The following is a 10,661-nucleotide window of genomic DNA, read 5'->3' on the forward strand; positions in this document are numbered from 1 at the left end:
AATATGATTGGGGCTACGATGTAGTCCAGGTAATCGGTAATTGTCTGTGAACGATGGTTAAACTGCTTAACCACGACAGACATACCCGATGAATCCGAGTCGTACATTGCTTGTCGGCAGTGGTTAGGCCACGCGGAGTGCTTACACGCTCCATGTCGATCGGCTCGACGTATGCTCATACCAGTCGAGCTTGTCAAGCAACTCGGTTGACCTGATGTATGTTTACCATGTATGGATGCTACTATTTGAATATAAGGTACCAATTTACCAGTGTCAAAATCCGTTTAACTTGGTACCTTGATCCGCTAAGACTCATGAGCCGGGCATGGTGGTATGGGACACCGTGGTCGTGCCGTCGGCCTACGCTGGGGCGACGAGCCTCCCCGTAGTATCCAGTGAGCAACCCAAACTCGTGAGCCGAATACGGTGGTATGAGACACTGTATTCGAGTTGTCGACTTACGATCATGTGACGAGCCCGTAGTGACCTCGAGCATACATTAGAAACTACGTTGAGGTGACGAGCCTTTCCGTAGTAAACTAGAGTATAAACCAGGCCTACACTGACAGTGACGAGCCTCTCCATAGCAACCTGAAAATCATCTATCGTATGTGACTACTAGGATTGACGACCTTAGATGGATCAATGTTTGGGTTATAATATAAAGGGAGATACCTTAACTTCTCAATCTTGCTGTATGAATATGACTAATTAAGAACTTGGCTAACACGACCATGCATTGCATTGCACGGTGCTTTGGCGATGAAGTGCATAAAGGAAGGGGTGCATGCCTGTAACGCCCTGGTTTTCAGGACCCGAGTATATGACCCGTGTCCCAAAAACCCGAGTGTTAGCTTTAAAGGATGGTCAAATTCAAGTGTACATTTTTTTTTCCTTCATCAGAGTAAGCAAATGAGCGTAGTGTGGACAAATCGACATAAAGGAAAATTTCATTATCATTCAAATTTACAAGAATCTGCCCATAATGACTTATACAAACCAATGTCTCTGAATTTAACAAGTACAAGATTTACAAGAATTTAATACATGAAGAATAGCGAAAAACATATAAATATAAGCCGCAAGATCATGCAGCTCCTCCAGGTAAATACAGCCATACCTCCCTGGCAATTGTACCCTACTCCTCATCAAGTCTGAACATACATATTACTAAAGCCACCTGTACTACCTGTATGGTTGTATATTTGATGGATGAGTGGCCAACTCAGTGTGAATTCTCCTCAAGATTACACACCGCCGCATTAGGTAAGAGATAGTATAAAACATCCAGACAACCAAAACAGAGTAAATGCAGTCTTATTAGGTGCATGGATGCATGAATGCAATCATCGACCCGGGTAAATCATCCGGACGGTCGGTGCCCCAGGAAAAATATCCAGACGGGCAATGGGATCGTCACCCAAAGATGTGAGTGGTCATCAGCGCAATACGCAGCGTAATCGTATGGGCATGAGTGATCCAAGTCATCATCATAAATCGATCGGCTGGTCATTAGCGCAACTCGCAGCGTAATCGTATGGGCATAATGATCCAAGCCATCATCATATGTCATGCATGCATGATTAGCCAAGTCATTATTAGTCCATTTACAACCAGCCAATTTAGATAAGCTCAAAGGTCACTATGGGGAGCACATGGCCCAGCGTAGGCCGACAGCTCGGGCATAGTGTCCCATTACCACCATCCCCGGCTCATGAGGCTACCATCTTAGGATGTTTAATGGAAACCCGTCGACTAGTGGCCAATCATATTACAGCATATGGGGCTTACCATCGCATGGTTACACAGTATAAAATATCGAACCGATATAGGAAAAATATCAGAACAAAGCCACATAGGGCGATATCAAACAAGCCACATAGGGCAATTATCAAAATAGGCCTCATAGGGCGAGTGTCAAAACCATGCGATAAAAGACCATCCTTAAAAAAAACCATTTGGACACAATAACTCTGGATGGTAGGCCCACATCAATGATCCATTTAGACTACTACTCAATAACCACCAAGTCGAAGGTCCATTTTAATCACAACTAGTCGGGTTACATCCCAAGTATGGGTGTACATTTATAGGTGGGGGTTTTCCACTAATGTACTAGTTCAAAGTCCATAAGCAATACACAAATAATTCACAAGCATGAACATATATACAGGATGAACATTAAGTAGGCAATATAGCAATTCAATTTCCACCAGCTAATACATGTGATTATAAGAGAGAGATATCAATTATAATTTTTAATAAAAACTATAACTTAAGCTAATGAAAAGATGAAAAGCTCAAGGGGAAGAATCATCACCTTATGTTTTGAATTGCCTTCTAGTGTCGCTAAGTGCTTGCGCCCTTAGAATTATATCCTACCACAAATCATGAACTTGTATAATTAGGTCAAAGTTCTAATCACTACCTAGGGTTTAAGATCATAACCTAGGGTTAACTTTTAGGGTTTTAATGTAGAGTTAGGGTTTTCATCTTAGGGTTTAGTTATAGGCTTTAGATTATAGGATTTATTATGCCAATTGATTGTACGATTAACCATAATTATACAAATATTAATATTCATAAAGATCGCCATTGATACTACCGATATATGATTATTATTAGCTAACATGAAACTAATAACCATTGTGATGAAAATGCATAGTACACTCTTAATATCAATGCTAACCTTTAATAATGATAACATGAAACATTAATATTTTACAATTTGTAATTTATCTATAGTAGTTAACATTAGTATAGGTAATTCATAAATGGTTATTCATATATAATATTAATAATTCTAATAAAAATGATAACAGTGCATTGAAACAAGTCCGGAAAGGGGGAGAGCATGTTGACTTACCTTGTTGACTTGGTTCGAGTCGAGTTGACTCGGCTCCACTTAACCGCCACCTTCCCTCATTCTTCTTCCCTCTTCCTTCCTTTCATTTCTTTCTCCCTTCCTATTTTCTTTCTCTTCTCCCTTTCGCTAAAAGATGTCCAGCGATGGACTCAATAAAACACGGGCTAACTCGACCTAGTGACTCATCGAGTTGACCTAGGAGCAAAGCATCCCATGCTCACTCTCTTTCTCTCTCTTTTTGTATTTCTTCTTCTTCCCTTTTTTTTTTCTCCAAACCTAATGTCCAGCAAGGTGGCTAGGTTAAACCAGACCCAACTTACTCAACCCAGGCTAGCCCCATGGCCGACTCGACCCAGCTGACTCAGCGAGTCAACCCATAACTCAAGCCAAACCTCTCCCTTCATCTTTCCCTCTTTTTTTTTTTTCACATTTCCTTCTTCTTCTCCCTAACTCTTTTTTTTCCTATCTCTCTCCCTTTCCCTAGACTTCCCCCAAAACCTGAAATGAACTAAACCTAGCTAGCAACTCGCACCAGCGAGTCAGGGGTTGACGACTCGGATGGCTAGGTCGAGCTCCCAAACTCAACCCATTTCCTTCTTCTTCTCTCATTCTCACTCTTCTTCTTTTTCATCTACCAAGGCCAGCAGCATCACTGGACGATCCAACTCGTCCCGGCCTGAACCGAACTCGGCAGCAATGCAGCAAGGCAGCCCTACTCCTCGTACTCATCCTTTCTTCCTCCTCTCTATTCCTTTCTTCCTTTCTTCTTCCCTCACTGGGAATGCCCAGCAACCAGCCTATACCGGACCAGACCCGCACCCAATCTTGGCAGCGAGTCGGGCTCTTAAGTCCGACCCATTATCAGTGGTTGCACAATGGCTCCCACTACTCTTCCTCACCTTTCTGTTTCTCTGTTGTTCCAGAGATCTGATAGACCCCAAGGCTCAAACCAAGTAGCTTCACAACTCATCCACAACTCAACTGATATAGCAGGGAGGAGGCGGCTCCAACGAGGAAGGAGAAGATGCCATTAATGGCAGATCTCAAACAGATGCTTCCACCTCCGATCGGCTCCTTTCAGAAGGTTCGTATGGACCCCTAATTAAACACATGTATTTTTGAAGCTTGGGAGAGGTCTGGCTAGTGGGTTCGCGGCTGGAAGTTTTTGGTGATTTTTTCTAGGTTTTCTACAAAAAGGCAGGGAAGCTCCCATTGCATTCGATCCTTTCCTCCCTTATAACGTTACCTTAAGCTATCAGAGACCGTCGGATTAAATCGGAAGGCTTGGATGTAATCCCACCATCTGGTTTTCTAAAACTGTGGGGAGAGCTGTGCCAGTTTTCATACGGGAGGCCTAATCCGCTCAGCTGGGACGGAGGGCTGAGATTTTCCTTAATGAATGGCTGAGGTTGAGGGAGAGGAGTTCACGCGGATCGCCCTGCTGGCGCATAGAAAGCAGTTTCCGTTTTTGGAAACTGATGTGTTTGTAAGGATGGTTTGCAGTGAAGATAGTGTGTACATGTGTGCAAGAAAATCTGTAATGACCGTTGGGTTTTGGTCAGGAGGAGTTCCCTGACACGATGGACGGTTTGGATTAGAGATCCGACTTCATTTGGTGGGCCACCGATCAAAATCTCATGGACGTCATCCATCCGTTGCCGTCGCTGAAGGAAGGAGAGGAAATTTCTCCTTTGAGAAGGCTCGGTCAAGGCAATTTTGACTGCCTTTGTAGGTACGGTGCACAGCGAGTGCATCCACTGTGGTGCACATGCGATGCGGGTGTGGGGTCCATCGTGATGATTGTGAAAAATCTACTCTGTCCATTCCATTTGGGAGTCCCCAGGCAGGGCTCAGGATCAAAGATCAGGCCGATGAATGTCTAGGTGGGGCCTACAGCTTGATTTGTAGTCCTAATGGTGGTTTTCCGTCAATCTAGTGGTCGGATGATTCCGAAATTGGACGTCAACGGTTAAAAGGGTCTTAATGGGCCATTTGTAAGGCTTTTGTTATATATTACTAACTGATACTAATATTAATATAATTTTTTTATTATTTTTATATCTTACTTATAATTACAATATTTAAAATCTCATACATATATATAAATATAATTTTAATATTAACATACCACTAATTACATGCTGCCATTAACACATTTATTAATTTACATAATTCTTAATATACAACATTATATTTAATTAAAACTATATTTGTATTTAATAATATTGTTAAATATAAAATTTCATTAAAATATCTAATGATTTTTGTATACATAAGGATATAAAAATATTCACTGCTTCATTATTATTTAAAATTTGATTTTATGTTGTGAAATTATTTTTCATTGTGTTTATTTAATATAATATTATTTTCATAATGTCTTATATACATTAAATACATATGTATCATTTTAGCATGAAATTTTAAATCTTTACAAAGTATATACACTTCACAGTGTATATATATTTAGGTTGTATTATTCTTTGTATTTATATTAAATTAAATTACATGGTAACACTGAGTACTGGAAAGTACGGGGTGTTACAATGCCGCGATCGTAAGATGTTGTCACAAGAGGGAGTGTAGGCGATGACATACATCATTAATACATAGCATGTTTGCATTAACCAGAGTACTTAGGGATGCTTGATTGTATTGCTTTATCATTACTGCTTGATTGAATTGATAACATGTTAACCTTTGCCTTATAGTTTCACTGAGTTGATCACTTACTCCCACGTTCTGAGAAGGTGTTTTAAACATCAACCAAACTCTGTCTTGGATGCAGATTCTGGCGCGACGTATAAGGCCGAGCCAGACTTTTATGATGATGAGGATGAGTTCTCATACATGCAGTTATTAGGCGGGTTTACGTAGGTCGCTCTGATCGATGGGATTACAGGGATATATGATTAGTTAGACATTCACATTTTAACATTCTGTATATATTTTTTGGGGACAGAAATGTATTTATTCAGCTCAGTAATGCTATTATACTCAGGAGGTTGAGAAATATATCTATGTACTTTATATATCTATCACAGTCTTCCGCTTGCAAAATTTAACTGTCTCTGAAGTATGATATGCTGTTTGGTATAATCTCACTCATGTTTAAGGCACTAATACAGGCAACATTTAATCATCATTATCTTTGTTGCATAAGTGATGCGTTGGAACTCGGGAGTCGAGTTTATGCTCGACCCCCGATTTTCAGGGCGTTACAAAATCGCAGGCAACCACTTCGATAATGAGGAAGCCATTATACATGCTAAAGGTAGAAATAGAATTACAGCGAGACAATATCTTTCGAACAAGATGCACTGTAAGCCAAAAAGTCTGTAATGTAATCATCGATGTAAGGAGCAGTGAGAATCTCGTGTCGAAAATAATGGTTGAAAAGCTGTAACTGAAAATAAAAAAGCATTTATCTTCGTACATGATTGGATGGATCAAAGAAGTCAACAAAATAGAGGTAACCGAACAATGTATCGTCTCGTTTTCAATTGGTAAAAATTATAAGGATCAAGTACTTTTTGACATAGTCGACATGAAAGTTTGTCATATGTTACTTGGTTGACTATGACAAAATAATATTGATGTTATCGCTACACATAGAGGTTAAGATAACGTATTTAAATTTACTAAAGATGATAGAAAGATTGGCCTCCTCCCTATGAAAGCGGAGAACTAATCCACGACTTCTAAAGTTGAGGAACAGTCTCTCACAACTGAACATACTTTTGTTAAACAATATAGGAAAACAAGAGATACATATGCATTAGTTAAAAAGAAAAAATATATGAAGCTTATGATCACCCCAGGGGATTTGAAACCAGTGTTGCAGGAGTTCAAAGCGATTGTACTCGATGAACTCCCTAATAAATTGTCTCCCATATGAGATATATAAAACCACATTAATCTTATCACAGGGATAAGTTTGCCTAATTGCTCACATTATCAAAAGGAATGTGAGATCTTGAAGGTAAAAGTGAAGAAACTGATTCATACTAGCCAAGTTAAGGAGAGTGTGAGTACATGTATTGTATCAACTCAAGAGCCTAATGCCAAGTACAAGAAAATGGCTAATAAAATCGGCATAAAAAATTATCTCAATATCATGAACCAAATCCTTTGAATAACTCGAGTACAAGTTTTTTCCAAGTGGAGGGGTCTGACATAAAACGTGTTATAAATACATTCCTAGCATGGTTGGACCAAAAGAAGGTGAATCATAAATTGATCATAACTTTTGATGCGGGTATCGTTACAGTGCACTAGACTGAGTATCATGAATTGAAGCAACACGAGAACTCGAGGACGAGTTCTTTTGAAGCAGAGGGGACTGATGTAGAGCGGGTCGCGGACACTTTCATGTCCAAGATGGACCAGAGAAGGCTCGATAAGAGGCAGAAGTCATCAAGACCATCAGAACCTTAAAACAGGCATACCCGCAAACCGAAATGAGTTACTCAAAGTGCTATATATGATTTTGGGGTATGACGAACTACTTTAACCAACCAACCCGGCTATGCTCACGTCGAATTTGCGAGATTCCATCATATCGACGGTCAAATTGCATGTTTATTTCCGTTTATACTATAAATAGTAAGTTTTAGTTTGATTATAACTCTTCATACGTTGGGCTTTAGGAGTTGTGTTCAACATAAAAAGTGCTTAGAATATTTAGGAGAATAACTTAGTTAAGTAACATAGGAAACTTACTATAAAAAAGTAAATTTATTATTTATAGTAAGTTACGAATTTCCAAAAGATTTTGTTTTAGTATGCTTCTGATTTTTCTCATATTGCTTGGTATCTCTATTTAAAAGATTGTAAACTCGTTTATTTCAATTGATCAATTAAAATTTGAATTTATTAGAATTTATTTCTATTTTCTTACTTTCTTTCCTCGTGGATTTAAGAAGTCTGAAATAATTATCCTTGAGGAAGACGGTGATCATCAAAACTTTACATCTACCATATATTTAGTCAATCAGGCTGACTAAGTCCGGAATCCATTATCCCTATGTAACATTCCCAAAATGAGATCCACGTGGACAATCCTATTATCTTATTTGTGAACACTTATTCGTTAAAAACACATTCTCAATAAGAGGGTAGTTTTGTAATTTAGTAAAAAGAGTCCACCAAATCTTAAGTATTTTAGTGAAACTTGACCAAGTTAATAAAATAGTTTAATAATTTGTACTAGATATAAATTCTATAATAATCAGGCATTGATTTGTAAAAACTTTTATTTATTTATTGTTCTATCTTATGGCCTAAGGCCATTTGCCCTGTTTATTTTTTGAACCAGTCAACACGTGTAATATATACCGTCCAAATGGCTTGGATATGTGACCAGAACCGTCCAACTGGTAAATTCATACCACGAATGCTCTGACAAGGAGACTAAACAGACGCCAGAAATTACGTCTGATCTGTGGCTTCAATAGAAATGGCAAGCATGTTCACATTCAATAAGCAAAAGTCTATTGCTTGGATGGTTGGAATTGTAGAAGCGCTGCGTTTCTTTTCTCATGGCCCATCAATAGTGGGTCCCAGAGGATCGGTGTACATGCAACATTTGAGCAATGGTATCAGACCGAGCCACCGTTTCAAGTGGTCCTTCCACCATTTCAAGTGGTCCTTCGGGCTACCTTGGCCGGCTCACAACTTGCACTGCGCCACTATTTGAAGTAGTCCTTCGGGCTACCTTAGCCGGCCCATGACTTGCACATGGGAGGGGGGTGAATTAGGTGTGCGCAGGGTAAGGGAAATTATGGAGTAGCGTCAGTAGAACAGGAATATTATACACGTGGCAGGATGAAATGTCAATCTGGAACGCCCATCTATTTGCCCCACCTGTGGATGGAAAGGGAATGGATGGACCACCCAGTTAGGTGGTGGTGGGTGCTGTTGGGCCCACCGTGATGTATGTGTTTTATGATCAGGCCGTCCATCGGTATGGCCGGCTCATTTTAAAGCACGAGCACAAAAATGAATCAGATCCAAAGCTCAGGAAACGGTGGGGATAATTACCCCCACCGTTGAAACTTTTCCAGGGCCCGCCTTAATGTTTATTTGTCATCCAACCCGTTGATAAAGTCACACAGATCTGGATGAAGGGATAACGCAAATATAAGCTTGATCCAAAACTTTCATGATCCTCAAGAAGTTTTTAATGGTGGCCGTTCAATCACACGGCTGTTTCTTGTGGTGTGCTCCACTTGAGATTTTGATATGCTTCATTTTTTATATCTTGACCTAAAATGAGTCGGTAGAACGAAGGGACCGTGTAGATAAAACACATACATCACGTTGGTCCCACAACGTTCAACGTCACCTAGCTGGGTGATGCTGGGGTCACCACCCAATCCCCTTCCGGATGGAAAATGGTTAACGATCGCATGCCTGCCTACAGTGTAGTTACCGTACGTTTGACCTTTGTGGTGCCCATTTTATGGTGCATGTGTAGAATCTAGACCGTGCATCTGGTAGGCCTCCTCATTTGTACCGTACATGCCAAAAATGATCATGATCCAAAAACCAGGTGGGATGTGCCACAAGGAACAATGTAAAGTCACTCTTAAAACCTATATATTCGCTGGTTGTGGCCTACCTAAGTTTTGAAATGCCTTGAGTTTAGATGTGCTCCTTCATCTCGGTGGGGGGCTCACTTGATGAATGGTTGGATGATATAAATGCACAGCACAGTGGACCCCACAATCCATCTCGAAGTTTCTATGGTGACCGCTGCCTCTCCAGTGTACCCTAGGGCGCATGAATATCTTCGTGCCCCTGTTGTTGGAAGCTGTATGGGGCTACAGAGATTCTCGTGACAAATCCACTTCGTTCATCAGCTTTGCAAGACCATGATAAGACATAAATCTAAGAGCCAGGAAGATTCAAAACTCAGGTGGGCCACACGTAACGAGACAGTGAGCATGTAAACTTCGTTCATCAGCTTTGCAAGACCATGATAAGACATAAATCTAAGAGCCAGGAAGATTCAAAACTCAGGTGGGCCACACGTAACGAGACAGTGAGCACGTAAACGTCCACTATTCAAACTTTCCTGGAGCTGACCAAGATGTTTATATGCCATCCAATACCACCCAGATAAACTGTAGGCACAGATATCATCCTCCCCTAAAAAGTTTCCAGTGGTGGGCGTTGAATCCCTATTTCATGCGGTATGGTCCACATGAATTTTGGACTTGCTTGATTTCTAGATTTATGTCCAGTGGACTTTTGCTGCAAAATACATTAATGTAAATTTTGTTATATCTGTTTCTTAATGCATATTGCAGCTAAAAAGGCCATCTGCCATAACAGCAGTGCAGGCGCATCTCTTTCATGCAAGTTCCCAATGTCTTCACCATGTACAGTCATTCGAACGCTTGGTTGATTGGTCACTCGGGAGGCCCTCTAATCCTGTACTGATCGAGTATTGAATGTCATCGGTTGTCGTCCATATATATTTTTAATCTAGTATGCGCTCACACGCGCATTTGTGGATACTTAGGATTAGAAACCTAGGAAATTGGTAGAACATTGACAGTTACAAACCCTGAGCTCAAATGACTAGGAAATCCCGAGCGGACTCAAACCTTAAGCAACGTGGAAACTCTTAAGGGTCCGTTTGGCCGGGCGGATTGAAGGGATTGGATGGTATTGGGAGGGATTGGAAGTTAAAGCCTAGGATTGGCCTGGCGTGCCAAACAGACGGGATGATATGATCCCGGGATATAGCAATCCCATAGATTTTAAGACAATCTACTGACAACTACAT

The 10,661-nt window shown here is 40.4% G+C and overlaps 1 long non-coding RNA gene across 1 annotated transcript; it reads right to left on the reverse strand.

Moving 5' to 3' along the window:
- Positions 1–935: 935 nt before the first annotated feature.
- LOC131227086 (uncharacterized) lies at positions 936–2,486 on the reverse strand. Its single transcript, XR_009162067.1, has 2 exons — positions 2,321–2,486; positions 936–1,189 (listed from the first exon to the last, which is right to left on the reverse strand). It is a non-coding gene; the product is annotated as an uncharacterized LOC131227086 (long non-coding RNA).
- Positions 2,487–10,661: the final 8,175 nt, after the last annotated feature.

Source organism: Magnolia sinica, chromosome 2 (assembly GCF_029962835.1).
Source record: "Magnolia sinica isolate HGM2019 chromosome 2, MsV1, whole genome shotgun sequence".
Lineage (NCBI taxonomy): Eukaryota > Viridiplantae > Streptophyta > Magnoliopsida > Magnoliales > Magnoliaceae > Magnolia > Magnolia sinica.